Genomic DNA, 17,701 nt, shown 5'->3' on the forward strand with positions numbered 1-17,701 from the left:
ATTAATAAACAGGAAGCTAAGAGCAGTGATTTAAACTAAGTAAACTTGGGGAGGGAAATTCAAATTGATAAATAGTGTCTAGTTTTGAAAAATCTTATGTTCATCATGCAAATGATCTTAAGCTAAAATTGGTTTTATTTGAGTTAACTTTTAGTCTGGGATAAATACTCATTTATAGTAGTATTTAAATGTAAATGCAAATTAACTTTTGGACAGGTTTAAAAATTGGAAAAAAGGTAAAATGAAACATAATTTATAAATGTGTGAAGTTATATACTAACTATACACCATGCAAGGAAGTTGTGAAGGGTATAATGTTTTTGACCCGTATGTCAGTCGTCCGTCAGTCCATATTAAGTTTTATACTTTTTTTTCAAACGCTTGCAGAAACTGACATGATTTTTGGTATAGAAGTTCACCGTGATAAGTTAAGGTCAAGTTTAACTTTCGTTCCGCTCCGAGGATTTTTACCGAAATTACGAGCTTTGAACTCTGCAAAATTCACAGAAATAACAGTTTTCTGTACTTTTTTTTATAAACGCTTACAGATATTGACATGATTTTTGTTATATAAAAGTTCACCATAAGTTTCAGGTTAAGTGTACTTTTTGTTCCGCTACGATATTTACTTTGGATTAACTAAAACTCAAAGAAATCACAGTCTGGAGTTTGAAACTACCATTCTGAGTAACATAATTTAGTGAGAATATAAAGGTCTAAAGCCTAAAAAAAACACTCTTATTCCTTTTTTTTATCGGGGTCCTTCTACATGTATTTCTCTTACGAACAACTTTACTTGAGCATCCAACACTGGGACGGGTGGGGTATCACTTAGGTTCTTTAATTAAAGTAACTTGATTACGTTTTATACTATAGAAGTTAGTAGTAAAGAGTGTCAATCAGTTTATACGCATTAGGTAAAAAGCAATTGTAAATCATAAGCTACAATTTTCTCAAGAGTTAACAGTACTTTGATTGTCGCCTCTCTCTTTCACTGCAGGCAATTCTAAATCAGCTGTGCAGACATCTCTCCAGTTGAACAAGTAGATGATCCTGTTAAGTACCTTTGTTTGTGTAGATTATGATGTAATTTTTTAATACAAGGATACACCCTCGTGCAGACTTTAAAGTTGTGTTCAGTGAGGCCAAATTTTCGTTGGTTCCTAATTCTATATTGACCATTCATAGTAATGTGCAAATACTAACAAAAAACCAACGTACGTCTGGTGAGGGATGAGAGACGATTTGCAGCTGCTTAGATTACTGATTATGATTCATGCAGTGTTAAATTAATTCAAAGATGTGCAGAAGGCCTTGAATGAACTACTGGTCTACAATAAAAACCTTTTTAACCAACAAAGGGTCAAAACAATAAAAAAAAAATATCACCGTGCATAAAACAAATAATGAAAAGTTCTGTGAAACTTGCAACACACAAGTGACTGAAAATGTATACCAAAATTTGTAAATAGAATAGTTACCTAACTTGAACTTGAAATAAGTTAATGGAGATCTTGTGTTTAAGCACATTATTAAAATTAATGTCCGAAAGGATCATAGTGTAGAAAACTTTTCGCCCAAAAAAAAATGTTGCACCATTCCAAACCTAAGGTGGTGAAACCAATAACAGATGTTGTATAAATTCATCTCTATCCAGTTCCATTTTTTTTTCAGAAAATAGTGCCCCAATGTTCTAATTTATGTATTGTATATTATTGTTGGGAGAAAACTTCATAAGTTGGTAAAACTTGTGTCCTATCCCTTTTGTAGAGTTAACAAATAAAATTGTTGTAAATTATACAGTGGCCCCGATACATACGAAAAAAAATATAGACCAGTTGGTGTACATGTCTTTCTATCTTTCTCAAACTTTTTTTAAAAAAAAACTTTCAGAACATTGAAAATCAAATTTTAATCAATTTCTAGCTGCTGTTAGATCAGGATAAGACAAATTGACATTACTTAGAATAATGGACTACTGAAAAAAAACTAGATAAATATTTAGCAGCAATCATCGTGGTCTTGGTTAATAGCATTCTACCTCATGATTTATTACTTTTACAGCTAAAATACTACGGTCTTAGTGATTCGACACTCCCCTTACTTCAAAGTCACTTGACTGAAAGAAAGCGACGTGTTAAAATTAAGCAAAATGTCAATCAAGTACTAAAAATCTAACAAATCAAACAATGCAGGCGAAACCACACACGCATCATTTAGACCATAACAAATGCAGGCGAAACCACACACGCACCATTTAGACCATAACAATGAGGCGAAACCACACATGCACCATTTAGACCATAACAATGAGGCGAAACCACACACGCACCATTTAGACCATAACAATGCAGGCGAAACCACACAAGCACCATTTAGACTATAACAATAAGAGATAAAACTCAAAAACACAACATAATTATTAAAATGTTACGGCATCAGCTGTGAAGAAGTGGACAAACTACTTGGAAATACAATTATATATTTCAAAGTGACTTTAAATTTAATTTTTGATATGAGAGATGTGGTTTACCAAAATAGCTTGGCCGATGCAATTGTATGCTGGGCACATAGTTTTGTACATCCTCTTAAGCTGGGAATTAGGACTTTTTTAAATATTGTGCATGTCCATTACAGGACCTTTTTGCGCCAAATTGAAAAAAAAAGAGGAAAAAAAAATTGAAATTAAGGAAACGGTAGTTGTGTAAGTGAAGTAGGCATGGGTGCCTTATTTAAATAATAAAATCAGAAATGCGGCCGTATGTGTAGCGCCGTTGTCGTCCGTAGACACTTAGTTTTTGTGTGATATGTTTGATATTTATACAATTTTTATAGCAAGGTTCCAAAACACAAAATAAAGGTTGGTATTGAGTTTGGGGTCATTGTCCCAACCGTTTTGGAAGTAAGGAAAACACGTTAATATAATTTAACTATACATAACACCATTAAAACCATATATGGATGTCTATTATATTGTTCCACAACTCCACGGTCGTATAAAAAGTAGAAATAAACAAAAAGTAACTTTGAAAGACAATTAACAACAATAGCCTTTATAAAAGAAAAGTTCTTGGTGATGTTATCAGTGACCTGTGATTTGGTTTTGGTTAAGTGGCATGAAGCATCAAGTTTAAAGCAACATAACTTTTTTTTAAAAAAGATAATTGAAAAATTCTTCTGTTCCCTAAACTGCGAATAAACCTGGGCCAGCTGCAGCCTGCCCTGTGGTAAGAGGGTTTCCTCGCTGCTCGTATTAGTACTTTTTTAGACCAAGAAAAGCTTTTTGCAGATTTTGAATCTAAGCAGATTACAAATAGAAATTGGAAGTTTTTTTCTAATATTCCTGGATCAGAGAGAATTTGTTTAAAATAATCATTAAATCTGACTGAAGATGAAACACACTGTTTGTCCCAAATTTGACTCCGAAAGAACTATTTTTTTAATATCACTTCAAGTAATTATCTCAATTTCTCAAATCTTAGTAACGAAGACACAGAGATTTTATCAGCCACTGTAAAGTTTGTAGAAAAAAAATCATTAAGAATATAGTGTATGTTTTTCTCATCCTCAAATATGCATCAACTCTGGTTGTTTTCTTTATGACTGTTGGTAAAGTATACATGTGACATTGTCTATCTATCAATCATACTCTTCACTGTATTATGTAACTCTCATTGCTCACTGTGGGCTCCTGATTTGGAAATAAAGATATGTTGTGTTATGTTTTTTTTTTCATTCCAATCTGTCTGCTCTGAAGTAATAATTCGCATTGAAAATCCAATAGTTTCTATTGTATTTCAATGTCATTTACAGGGTTAGCCCCCTTAATTTAGAATTCTTCGGTACATTCTATATGATTTATACATATATGGCTTAAGAGAAAGAATAGCCAGCTTGGATGTAGGCAACTGGTCTCAAATACCACTTTCTGGTCAAATGGCCACCCTATGTAGCACCAAAAACACACCGAACCTAGATCTTTGCATTGTAAGTGCATAATTTGTGTTTATTCTGATCAAAAGTAGGCAAAATAAAGCTGAAAATGTGTACTTGAAAATCATATTTGTAATTTACTACAAAAGTGTATGAATATTATTTACATGTGTAAGTAAATTGCCTCCAACTGTCAGTTAGCAGAAATAGTAAAAATGTGCTTTTTCAGTATTATTTATTCAAGTAAATTTTGTGAAGAATTTCTACCTACGATCATCGTACATGTACCATTAGAATAATGTTTTTTTTATGCCTCATTTTCCAAGCTTCGCAATGTTGTGCAACTTTAAGATTTCACAGTGAAGCTTTGAAAATTACTTTTTTGACATTTAGAAAAAGAAATGGTTAGTGAGACCACTACAGGCCTGTTAGCATCCAGCCTGTTGTGTCGCAAGTTCTTCTAGAGGGCCATATATCAGCAACTTATTGAATATTTTGATAACATATTTCACCATTTTCTATCGGCATTTATACCGAGATACGTCTGTAATACAGCTCTACTAAAATGATAGAGGACTTGAAAAAGGCAGTCGACAGAAAATGTAGCAGCTGTGCTTATGAACCTCTCGAAGGCCTTCGACAGCCTACCTCACGACTAATTATTATCGAAATTAAAGGCGTATGGCCTATCAGAAAATGCTTTAAACCTTATTAATAATTATTTATCTGCAGACAACAATGTGTTAAGGTTGGAATCAATTTAAGTACGTCTCCGTCTAAAAATCAGGCAAAATGTGTATATGGTGTGGCACACGGGAAAAAATACACAGATTTTATTGCATTATCCAAGTATTCATACCTCATAACCTAAAAAAATTACTGTCAAAGTGTTTGTAAAGTTTGCTTTTTGAAGATATTAATAGGTCTAATGTAGTTGAAATGCACTATGGAAAAATGGAGGGAAAATTTTCCCGAACTTTTTCCTTATATAAGCAGTCAAAAAATATCTACGTCACCAATGCTTCAGGATAAATTTAAATAGCTAATCAGTTTTCTAGGTGTATTTGAATATGTTTGAGGCAAAAAAGACCAAATTGAGAAAAACGACGTGCCACTCATTGCCTAATTCTTACACAGAATGGTACTTAAGCATCTGTCAGAAAATTTATAAAGGTGTTCCGCAGGGTTCTATTCTAGGACCTATTCTATTTAATGTATTTTTAAAAGATATTTTTACTATGCTAAGGTACTCTGTATAATTTTGCGGGTGATAATACTTTGTCACACTCGGGTAACAACCTCAACGGAATTTGAATGAATGAATGAATGAATGAATGAATATGAATGGTTCACTGACAATAGAATGAAAGCTTATTCAAAATTTAGGATTTAAGATGGGAATGAAATTTATTGTGAAGAAAAGGTCAAACTACTGGGCGTGACAATAGATTATTAACTTAAATATGAAACAGTAATCAAGAGAACCAAGATTATAGCGGTAATCAAAAGAAGGTAATCCAGCGACAAGGACCAGACACGGAAAACAGGCATACACAACAAAGAACATAAAGCAACTTAAATCATACATACTAAGTAACAAAAGCAAATGAACAACTCGGACTCCACTAGAAACTGGGAGCATGGATCAGGTGCACCGGTAGGATAAGCGTCCGCTGCTTTTCTAGAAACACCCGCCGAGTTACCCATGAAAAGTCAAGTCCGGAGTAGACGAAAAAGGGAAGGAAAACTATGACACGTTGAACAAATCAGTTTTCATGGCGCAGATGGATACACCGTAGCGATTCACGAGTTCATAATGACGACCATAAAACTTCTGCTGTGATGACTTCAATCTTGTAGCAACATAACCCTTTTCCAGAAGCCTATATGTTAGAATTCTAGCGCGATACAAAAAAAGTCTGTGTAGTTTCGGCAAGCTCTGGCATAACGTATGAGCTGTAATATGAACACTCCATACGCAGGTGCTGAAGGGATGTTGCCACAGATGAAAGGAAAGTTGACGATTCTGAATGAAAAGTCATCACGTTTGTCGTTAAGTCAATAGTTTTCCTTTATCATCGATTTCTAAATGTAGATCAAGATATGAGGCTGACCTCACAGTGTCTGTAGTATCCTTTATCTCAAGTTCTTTGGGGTAGATGCGATGTATCAAATCCCCGAAATTTGAATTGTTTAAAGATAATACGTCATCTATATAGCGGAAACTGAGATTAAAGAATCTAGCTAAACAATATTCTTTCTTTCGGATCAAATCAGCTATAAAGTCAGTCTCATAAGACTAAAGGAATAGGTCAGCAAGTAGAGGAGCACAATTTGTTCCCATTGGAATGCCGACCGTTTGTTGAAAAATTCGTCCACCACACTGGACAAATATGTTGTTGATTAAAAATTCCAGCATTTTGTAAACATCTTCTGTATATTTGGAAGATGATTTGGAATTATTTTTTACAAAGTATGAGGAATCTCTACCAAGAACTATATATTTGTATCTAGGTGTACCATCTTTTTTGAAAAAAAAAACGATTTATAATGTTTTTAAGTCGGGATTTTAACTGGGTATGGGAAATAGAAGTATACAATGTTGAAAAGTCATAGGTTTTAATGCTATTATATTCTGATAAGTCTTGAACCGATTGTCTCCGAAAGATTCAAATGTTTGTAAAAAGGCGACAAGGCATCTAAATATACTGAAACGTATGGGTAAACCTTTATCAAAGCTGGGAAGGTTAACTATCTATTATTCATTTATCTTGTCTAATTTTAATTATTGTCCTGTTGTTTGGCATTTTTATGGGGGAAAAAACACAAAAAAATGGAGAAAAAATTCAAGAACGTGCCTTGTGTTTCACTTATGAAGATTATTCTGCATCATGAAAACTTGCCATCTAAATCTGGTTAATTTTCAAAATTCTACTCAAAAATGCAGTATCCTGTATATTTAAATGACTCGATTAAATTTTAACATTCTAACTTTTGTTTTAGAAAAGAAACGCAACAGAAATCAATTGTTTTGGTTTGCATTCTTTAGATATGCAGGAACCATAATCTGGAATGAATTGCCAGACGCAATTCAAGTCCGAATTTCCTCTGACCCTGCAACCCTCCTCTTTTTTATTTGGATATCAATATCCAAATAAAAAAGAGGAGGATTGCAGGGTCAGAGGAAATTCGGACTAACGCAATTCGTGCGCAAACTTGAACCAGTTTTTTTTTCATATCTATATATTTTTACAGAGCTTTCTTAAAAATAGTGCTAGTTTTTTTTATATATTACATATGCACGCTTGTTTATGCTTAGTGCTTTCGTGCTTTTATGACCTGAATGGTTATAACTTTATTTTGATTTGCTTTGTGCTTGTATGCTTCATGTACCTTTATAGTAGCATTTGTGTTTATCCTCCTGGTTTTTTTTATGTATTGTATGTGTATATCTTGTATGTTTGTAAAATGTTATTGTTGTTTATGTCGGTTAAAAAGCTCTACAGAGCTTTTGTTTGTATTTATATACCACCAATTTTAAATAAAGTTTCTGTCTGTTTGTCTACTTGTCTGTCTGTCACTTCGCAGTTCTTCGGTTCTCAGACCTATCATGCCTTTATACTCGGAATGCACCAGAGGTTTACCATTGTTCTGGACTGGCAGTGAGGAAATTCGTTATAAATGACATGTGATCATTTAACTTAAAACTTGTAAGAGTTTTTTCAGTATTACAGCGCTAACAACCAGCTTTCCCCTCTTGAATCCTACATTTATAACAGTTGGGAACAAACCCTCAATTTAGTCATTCCCTATCCAAATCGCCATCCGGTTTTTCGTCCCGTCTTAGCTGCGAAATCGTAGCTCTGATCATTTTTTTTTATTTTGCGATCTAACGTTAAGAAAATACAAAAAAAATAGTTAGAGCTACGTTTCGCAGCTAGTTCCGTCTAACAGATTGCTGATGTTTAATTCCTTTTGGGATTCGGCGCTGGAGATTTTTTTTTTATTTTGACCACCACGTCATAACAAAAAATATCTCCAGCGCCGAATCCCAAAAGGGATTAGCTGATGTTTTGCTCTAAAAATGAGCTACTTGTATCATACTGCAATTTTCTCTGAGAAATTCAGTTTTTGTGAACCGATTGGCGTGAATTGCTTTTGTCTTGAAAATGAAGGGATCTACTCTCCTATAAATTTTGCATTTACAGCATATTTATTGATGATGTATGTCATATGTTAGAAGATCAGTCAAACAAAAGAAATTAATCTTTGTCAAATTCTGAAGAAACTGGACATTATCAAGATATTATCCTTTTTCCCTTAAATGAGTTGTGCAAAAACTACTTAGACTCTTTTGATAACTTTTTGCAGATTATGAAAATTTACAGAAATATATCCTGCTTTTATACCCCCGTCTCTCTACTGAAGGCTAGTCTCCCAATACAAGTAAAATATAGTTTTAGGGTTAATTCCCAACCTGTATAACATCAGCCTTCATGGTTGTGTGACATTTACATTTGGACAATAATTAATATGTGCAACACATCCAAATATAAAACGTCATGCAACCAATAAGTCTAATTCTATAGGTGCCGTACTCCATGTAGATAGAGTTGGTGCTTAGGATTAGCTAATCACTTTTTGGATTCAGAGTCTATATCTATTTTCTAATTTGCAGTCAATCAGGCTTCCCAACAAGAAAAGTTACAGATCAGTCACATACCCTGAGCGTATTATGATATGCTAAAGCATTCATTTCAATTTGATAAAAAATTTTAAAAATATCGATTTAAGAATCCACTTTGAAGAGTAATGGCCATGTGGCTGCAGATGGCATACATGTATAGTTAAATTTGGTTGTTGTGTACCAAGTCATTTCTAGACTTTACTTTTTTTCTTAAAAAATTCGCTACTGTATACCATATAGGTACCCTTTGATCTTTAACTTTTAACTTTATGTCCCGTTTTATGATTTTTGTTTTTAACTTTAATGTTACAACTCATGCCAGGAGTCGAACAGTTTTCTTTCAAGACAGGCATTTGGAACTTGGCATGTGGATTAGTGACCTCTGACCTCAAGGTTAAAGTTTGTAGGGTTTTTCTGTACCATGGTACATGTATATCCAAGCTGTAGTGTTTTTGTCATAGATAATTGGTTTAACATTTAGTACATATCTTTGCAGTATACCTGTTGTGAAAACTTTGTCTTCTATTACTGGAATCTCAACTGTTTTATCTATGTTTAGAAAGAAAAGAAAACAAATGGGCATTATGGTCAATGAAAAATAAAAACATTAATAAAAATTCAGCAACAAGGGTTTATACTGGTAAATTATTGACTAAATTTGTTGAATTTGTTTAATTGTAATACCAACATTGTTAATTGTACACAAAATAATGTCAAATATATGTATATTGAAAAAGAAATAAAACAATTGTTTGATTTTATTTGCAGGAAATTAAATTGGTTAGTGCCATATTATGATGAGATTTAGACATAGAGTTATATGGTTAGTGACAGATTATAATGAGATTTAGACAAAGAATTGCATGGTTAGTGACTGTGATATTCTTGGGAGCTACATGTGCATTAGCATACTACATTTTTGAGATCAATGAACACTTCAACAAGTTTGCTGTTGACCATGTTGAGAAATATCACAGTGATTCAGGGACATCACCAGGCATTTGGCATCACATAATAGATATTCCTGTAATAATCCTTTTTATTATCTTCTTATTAGCATATCTACAAGTTTTCTTCATGATTTTAGCATGCACAAAGACAGAGCCTAGACATAGTCTTGCCTACAATTGGCCAAGTTTCCTTTTCACAAAACTGAAAATGGTAATATCTAACTGTTCAATATATGTGGACGGATCACAGAAATCTCAAATCATTCCAGGGTCAGTGACAATTGAGACATAACACTAAAACAGATTGTTGAAACTATCCATAGCTACTACATATACTTGTAACTGTTGTACTAGTCTTGTGTAATGGACTGAACTTAGTACAATCTTCATACAAATCAGACAGGAAGTGGGTACTGTTGTTCAAGAGTCACTGGATAAGTCTAATACAATCTACAAGTTATCCAGAGAGTTACAGATACAGTTTTGAACAAATGGGCCCAGCATGCCAAAAACCCGTCAAATTTACTTTATTTCTAAATCAGGAACAGTTACAGACTTCATTACCAGTCTAAGAAGACTTTTGATTCTTGCACTTATGAGACAAAAAATAGAGATTATGACTATGAAATTGGCACTTTGCAAGAGTTGTCATTCTTGATTGAGTGGAAGATGAATGTATGGTTTTCTCCAAAAATATACAAAAAGGACTGTACTTATCCTGTAAAAATATGGTCTATATACAATGTAAATTGAAAAAGTATCATTTGTTGCTGTGTTTTTCAGCACCATGAATCACCATTGGAAGTGTCTGAATTTCATATGGATTGGTACTTTACAGTTAGTTTATTTACTCATTTTTATATCAACTTGGGTTTAGAATTTTCTTTGCTGATTCAGTATATAATCATGTATTATTTTTTTCTCACCATATATTAAGATGGTAAAGAAATTTTAATGTTTTATGCATTTTTAGATTTTAAGGTCAACATGTCAGTACATGTGTACTTCAGATGGATTTAGGATTTTTGTTAAAAAAAAAACTTTTTCACTTGTAAGAATTTTTTTTTAAATTAGATTGAAGACATTTTTGTTATAGCTGCAAACTTTGAAGTTTTAATACTTACTGAAAAAAATGGTATGGTTATATCATTAACTGTTCATCAGACTATAGGGAACAATCATCTAACACAATGAGCAAACATGAAAACTTCCTAATTCAAGCTCAAATCAGTGTTTGCTTACATTAATGATTAGAGATGTACATAGACTTATTAACAATGAGCTAGAAAACTTGAATGGTTATTCATTTACAATTAATTTATTTCTAATGTGAAATGTTTTATGTATGAAACAATATTATAAAATGTATTTACCTTTCTTTTATAATGACTATACAAAGTTGTGAGGTAAGGATAAAAAGAAACTGTGCACACCTTTTAAGTTAAATCATTTCAGGTATACAAATGGAAAAAAAGAAACTCTGCACACCTTTCAAGTTAAATCATTTCAAGATGGAAAGCTTGGATCTCCTGTACTTGGCGATTTCAATACTGGTATTGTGCACAATACTGGTATAAAAATATTCCTGTATTGTATACCAGTATTGTACCAGTATTGTGATTTTTTTCTAAAAAATATAACGATTGATATATAATACTGATGTAGATGAAATAAATAATTGCAAAATACCAGACCAGACAAAATGAAATAATATGTATAAAAATATTAACACTTGTTATCTTCCATTAGAAATTTTAAGATACAAAAAATATTTCCAGGGAAGAACATCAACAAAGTATGTTAAATATGCAACAAAATTGATGAAGAAAAACATTTCTTTTTAAATTGTAATGAAAACTTTTATATGGGTATGTCTGCAAAATAAAGTTATTATATTGTTATTGTTAAAATTTCTATTGCAATGGTTAAATGATCATTTGGTATACAAAATAAAGTTATTATATTGTTATTGTTAAAATTTCTATTGCAATGGTTAAATGATCATTTGGTATACTAGTTTCATATAAATCCACACCACAACTGCAGCATGACATACAAATAAGCAAATTTAAGCAACTGGACAAAATACTCAACAAACTCAGAAAAATCTACAAAAAGCACTGTCAAATTCACAGCTTGTGTTTACTTTACAAGCAAAGTCACAATTACAATACCAATAAGTACAATACAGGAATACCAGTATTGTACGAAATTTTGAAAAAAAATCACAATGCTGGAATATTTTTTATACCAGTATTGTGAACAATACTGGTATACCAGCATTGCGATCATCAAGTACAGGAGATCCGAAAGCTTAAATTTTTTCAATTTTTCAACACATTAATGTCTTATTCCTCTTTCCAAAACATCCCAATTAAAATTTTCATGATTGGAAATCGAAAAAAAAAATCTTTCTTAACAATAAAGGGTAGGTGGTGAAAAAAAATGATTTCACAAATCTGATCTTGAAAAAAAAACATACATTTTTAAACATGAGATTGTGATTTTAATTTCTTATGAAGGCATTTGATCATCATTCTGTGGTAAGTTTACATTATGAATTTTGCAATAAAATTGAATTTTTGAAGTTTTTATTTACCATTATCTTGGCTTGGCATTGTGTAAAAAATTCAAGCGAATATCTGCCATTGTAAGGATTTTATAAGCATTTGAAATTTTGTTACTACAGAATTTGAATGGGAATGCAGAGTTTCTTTTTTCCATTAGTATATTACTGGTATGTAATACCCTCAAAAAAAAATTGTAGTTGATAGAATGACTGTCTGTCCAGATCTTAACTTACGAAGGTAATGAAGAATCAATTTTAAACTATTATGAAAAACAGATAATGTTTGAATTTCAGTGTGATTGCAATATTAACACAAAAGTTTAGGCCATTTTAAATTATTTTTACATCCCCTGCAAAAAAAATGAGTTATTCATTCACAATATGGCAGGTATCATTTAATATCCCATTAGATGCCCTATATTTTGTTAACTAATATGATGTTAACAGTTATAATTGATTCTATAATACTTATAATTTGAAGGTGAAGTTCATTTTATATTACTCACCAAGGAGCATGATTAACTTCTTATTACAATTGTTGTATTTGATTAACTTTATAGGTATTATTGTGTGTTGCATTTAAAGCTTTATACTATTGACATGTAGCAAAATACATGTTTATTTTAACCAACCACCATAAATAACTCTCTGAACACTACTATGTTTTCTGTAGCTTTTTTCAGGTATCTATGATAGTTGGTAATTTTGTAAATTGTGTGTATAATAGTTATACATGTGTGGGTGTATGCCTCCTTGGATATTTCTTAGTATTTTTTCTGTGGTCCAATATTGACGCTGGTGCATAATTTAAGAGTTACTTTATTGACAATTTCTGACTACATGTATTACCGTGTATTTGGATATTAGTTACTTGTATAAGCTGTGTTAATCATATTAAGTCACTGATACATGTAGCTATGTCTGAGTCATTTCTCAACTGTCAAAACATTTGTGCTTATAAGTGTAACAGTTTTCAGATTTTTCCCCCTGAAAACCTTGACATATAATTATTTGATTTTCAGTTTGTGGTTGTCTTTTGGTGTGATACAATTCAAGTTTTGCTTTTTTTCTAGTCCAATCTTAGACAAAATAATGGGCCTTGCACTTTCAAAAATGTCATTGTTAGTTACGCCTTTCCTGACTTCTGTTAAAAATTCTTGCAAAAAGGCTTTATCCCATCCCCCCCTGCCCCCTCCCCCCCCCCCCCCGCCAAAAATATTCATGATAAAATTGTATTTGTTATGTAATGATCTACTATTTAACATAACAAAGAAGCTGACGAGGTGCTGCTTAGAGCAATTTTCGTTGAAAATGAGTATTTTTTATTATTTTTTCTGTTGTTGTTTTTTTTAGTTTCTTTTCTTATTTGATCATAGATACAAGTCTTGTCTGTTTTATTGCCTAAGAAAATGAGAAACATTGAAACCTTGGATATCACATTCTAAGAATGATAAGAATGAAAAAAAGGCAGGAGTGTGTGAAATTGACACATTTCCTAGTTTCAAAATTGTTTTGGGTTTTAAAAAAAATTAAATAGGATTCCTAAGATTTTTCAAAATGTTTCTTGGCTACACAATTTACATGTCTCTCTTTGCATTCATCTTGTATAGGGTTTATTATTCCACTTTACATGTGGAATTATTTTTGTTCTTGTTAATGTCATGTGCTGTTACAAATAGCATTGTATTTTCTGTTCATAAGGATCTCAATGAATATCACTAAAAGTGTATCCCGTTAAATGTTGGAATGAAATGTATATTATGTTCACTTATTCAAAAATTATCATGTCTTATATGTATATTGTTAAACTTTTGTTTTTATACCAAATGAGATTAAAAATGGGATATATGTTGATTTTGTGTGATTTTTACAAGTCCATCTTTTTAGACAGGACATGTTATGGTATATGGTATCTTTCACACAACACAATAACTAAAAAATGCTGCCACCAATTTTTCTGAGCTCCCTTTTGATTTTTATGAATTTATGATTTTTTCATATTTGAGATATGGGACATTATTCATATGAATTAGGGTAATTTTCCGTTCTTTTGGACTATAACTCAAAACCCTTGAAGCAATGTCAGTGAAACTTCGGTGAAATTTTTATTAATATCAATGTATTAAGCTCCCTTTGATTTTTTAATATATTTCCTATTTAAGTGCCAGTACATATAAAATTCAGACACCACTCATATCAAAGTGATTCACGGTCAAGAAAAAAACAATGAACAAACGATGATTTCTCAATCAACACAAGCTATATTTTTGCATAACAATTGCCCTATTCATATTCACATCTGTACTTTTGAGAAAATGATATATTTATCTCACAGCAATAACCCTTGCAGAGTGCCAAGACTGGTTACGTGATCAGTAACTGAACAAGAAATCAATTCAGTGGGTTTTTGAAATGCATGAATCACCCCGTCTGATTTTTATGCAGACTACTACTTAATGATTTAGAGTTATAAGATCTAGTTCATAAAAAGTAGCCCCGTGCAGGTCCGGATGTCAAAAGAAAAGGCTTGCAGCAGCGCTAAGCTTGTAAAAGGCGACTAAATAGTGCTCAGAAACCTAGCCGGGGGCTATGCGCTCTGTCCACAAAGCAGCTGGGTTGTGTGCCCCAGCTGGTGGAATGGGGTACCCCTGGCGTGTTACATGCTGGGGTTGTTAGGCTATAATGCGGAAAATCTGACCGCAAACCATAGTGGTGCACCGTGTTGGGAAAGATGCCACGTTCCTCGCACGTTAAAGGACCCTGCTGTGGTATTCGATAGGAGTAGGAACCTTTGTGCTCCGCCATAGGAGGCTAAATTGTCCGACCCTACCCATCCCTCCCTTTTATCTTGTGGATATCAATATTTGTCGATCCTACTATCCTTGTGTCCCATCCCTTTTTTCATTTCATCATCATTTCATGTTTATTTTATCATCCCATTTCATGTTCATCGCCTGAATATAGCTGAAATATTGCTGCTCGGGCGTTAAACCCCAATAATCAATCATCAATCATAAAAAGGAATTATTTCACAGTTTGGGACTGTAACACTGAAGTGGTTGCACCCATTTTCATGAAACTTTAGAAAGTAATTGATTACTATTATTGTCAGTTTTTTATCAATTGTTATAAATTTCTGAATTTGTTTTCGAGTTTTTAATCCATAAAAGGGGTATTTTCCATAATTGCACAGCCACAATAACTTGAAAATAATTCAAGCAATTATCATGAAACTTAGTTGAATTGTGTATTTTAAGCTCCTTTTTGATTTTTTTAATATTTTGTGTCAAATACTAAATCACTGTCAAAATAGGCTGCAAAATCAGGTTTGAATTGCCCGATCTGTTCAAGATTTGACATCTGGGTGTATCTAGCTGCCCTCGTTAAGCATTTTATTGATATATCGCTTAATACTATGGACACCCCATTTTAAGCATAACCCCTCTGAAAGTTAATTTAACATAGATGCATCATTCTTTACTTTGTAAGCACATGCATGTACTTTTTTATGGTCAACTCCTTCTAAATCCTTAAAGAACAAGTGGCGGGTTCGAGGGCGATGTTTGCCCCCCCCCCTAAAATTGCCATAAGAGCCATGTGAGCTGTTGTATTCACTTCGCGTCCATAATCCTCGTTAACAATTTTTCAAAACTCTTTTCCTCTGACAAAATTGAACATAGAGGTTAGATAGAGATTTTTCGCATACATCTCCAAAGCCGTTAGGTTAAGCCAGATTTTGATATAGAGTAAAATGTTCAGAATGATGAGATCTATCTGTGGTGAAATTTTCATGTAAATCTGTTTAGCTGTGTTGGAGTTATTGTCCTTCTTCGACATCATTTCCTATTGTTAATGTTATAACTTTATAAGCTGCTGGACTGAATTTAATGAAAATGGATGTTATTGTTCCTTAGGTATGAGCGTTTTTATCCAAGAAAAAATATGGCCGCTTTTACAAAAATACAATGTTACTCATCGAGCCAGGTAAGTGATTAAAGGCATACAGGTGGGGTTGTTGTCTCTTTGACATATTCACCATACCTATTCTCGTTATATCTTCAGAGCCTCTAGTTTAGTATTAAATCTTGATATTGCACATTATTTTGGGCACATAAAACGTTTACGTATGCATTCAAACGCTCGATGAGCTCTGAATTTTCTGACTGTGCCATAGACCTGAAAATTTCCCTTTATTGTGTAGCACATGTAACACAATTGGCATGTTTTTATGCCCCCGCGACAAACTGCCGGGGGATATTAATTTACCCCGGTCCGTCCGTCCTGATTACACATGATCATGGATTGTCCGGCTATCTCCTCGTACAGTTTTTGAATTAAATCTAAAATATTTTACAGGATATTTCTACACAAGGTGGAGGTGTGCAGTGTCAAACAGATCCAGGATCCAGGATTTTTAGATTAGGAGGGCGCACAGTTAAACATTTTTTTAGATCATTTTTTTTAAATATTCTAGACATGGCTTGTCCGACTATCTCCTCGTACAGTTTTTGAACTACATCGTAAGTATTTTACAGGATATTTCTACACATAATGAAGGTGTGCAAGGCCAAAGGATTTTGATTTTCGTGAAATATTACTGAAATTGGTGATAGTTGCACTAAGTCATTTTACTCGGAAATATATAGATCATGGCTTGTCCGGCTATCTCCTCGTACAGTTTTTGAACTACATCTAAAATAGTTTACATGATATTTCTACACATGATGAAGGTGTGCAGGGACAAAGGATTTTGATTTTCGTGAAATATTACGGAAATTGGTGAAAGTTAGACAGTCATTTTCATCAGAAATAGGGCTATATTGCTTGTATGGCTATCTCCTCCTGTAGTTTTTGATCTACTGCTAAAATATTTTTTGCAGGATGTTTCTGCACATAATGGTGGTGTGGAAGGTCAAAGGATCTTGATTTTCATGAAATTTTACGGAACTGGGTGATCATAGTAGATTTTGTAATTTTTGTCTGAAATATATCCCAAGCAACAAAGTTAGGGATTTGTTATTGGGGGTATTAACATTTTTTATGTGTCCGTGAGTCCGTTCATCGATCCTCTTTTTCTCAGCGCAACTAGTCTGACACTACCAAACAGAATTTAATGACACTATGTGGCCAGGATACAATATGTAGATATGCATATATTTAGGAATTTCTTATCCCAAAATAATTCCCAAATTTTTCGAGTTACAGTACTGGAACAGTTTGTCATTGCAAGTCTTGGAAGGATTTCTGAATCTGCAAGAGTAATCAAGGGAACCAAGATTATAGCGGTAATCAAAAGAATGTAATCCAGGGACAAAGACCAGACATGGAAAACAGACATACACAACAAAGAACATAAGTGTTCTAAATAAAATGCGAAAATTTGAATATTAGGGTATCAGATCTAGATTCATTTTGTTATAATATATATCAATTTATTAATTTCACCTACCTGTACAAAGGAGATACTGATAGATTTGATTTATTCATTAAGTCTTAAACCGTAGTGCTTATAAATGGGATACATGTAGCAAAACTTTTTCGGAACTTGTTTCAATAATCTTG

The 17,701-nt window shown here is 32.8% G+C and overlaps 1 protein-coding gene and 1 long non-coding RNA gene across 2 annotated transcripts in view; one reads left to right on the top strand and one right to left on the bottom strand.

The window, feature by feature from the left end:
• The window catches only part of LOC148624314 (integrin beta-like protein C), a 269,209-nt gene that overhangs the window by 91,578 nt on the left and 159,930 nt on the right, over positions 1-17,701 (bottom strand). The gene's annotated exons all lie outside the window — the stretch shown is intronic.
• Positions 7,554-13,993, top strand: LOC148624316 (uncharacterized). The gene is made up of 2 exons (XR_015919674.1): positions 7,554-7,643; positions 9,389-13,993. It is a non-coding gene; the product is annotated as an uncharacterized LOC148624316 (long non-coding RNA).

The sequence above is a fragment of the Perna viridis genome, chromosome 2 (assembly GCF_037379345.1).
Source record: "Perna viridis isolate PV_CMFRI_1.1 ecotype Kerala chromosome 2, ASM3737934v1, whole genome shotgun sequence".
NCBI lineage: Eukaryota > Metazoa > Mollusca > Bivalvia > Mytilida > Mytilidae > Perna > Perna viridis.